This window comes from Microcebus murinus, chromosome 27, assembly GCF_040939455.1.
Source record: "Microcebus murinus isolate Inina chromosome 27, M.murinus_Inina_mat1.0, whole genome shotgun sequence".
Taxonomy (NCBI): domain Eukaryota; kingdom Metazoa; phylum Chordata; class Mammalia; order Primates; family Cheirogaleidae; genus Microcebus; species Microcebus murinus.
In genome coordinates, this window is record NC_134130.1 from 20,030,487 (window position 1) to 20,030,832 (window position 346).

At 72.5% G+C, this 346-nt stretch overlaps 1 non-coding gene across 1 annotated transcript; it reads left to right on the top strand.

The window, feature by feature from the left end:
- The first annotated feature begins 227 nt into the window (after positions 1-227).
- Positions 228-346, top strand: LOC142864897 (5S ribosomal RNA). The gene has a single exon (XR_012915207.1). It is a non-coding gene; the product is annotated as a 5S ribosomal RNA (ribosomal RNA).

Below are 346 nucleotides of genomic sequence, written 5' to 3' on the forward strand. Positions count from 1 at the left end.
TGAGTGAGTGTGAGTGTGTGTGTGTGTGTATAGAGAGACAGCCCCCCCACCCCGCCCCGCCCCGCCCCGCCCCGCCCATCACCCCCGTCCCTGGGAGCCAGCGGGACCCGGCCGGCGAACTCAACCAGCCCGGCCCGGCCCGGCGCGGGGCCTGGGGCGGGAGGCGGCGGCGGGGAAGCCCAGAGAGGCTCGGCTTCTCGAGCGGGGCAGGGGCGCCCTCCGCCGCCGTCTAGGGCCACACCACCCTGAACGCCCCCGATCTCGTCTGGTCTCGGAAGCTAAGCAGGGTCGGGCCTGGTTAGTACTTGGATGGGAGACCGCCTGGGAATACCGGGTGCCACAGGCT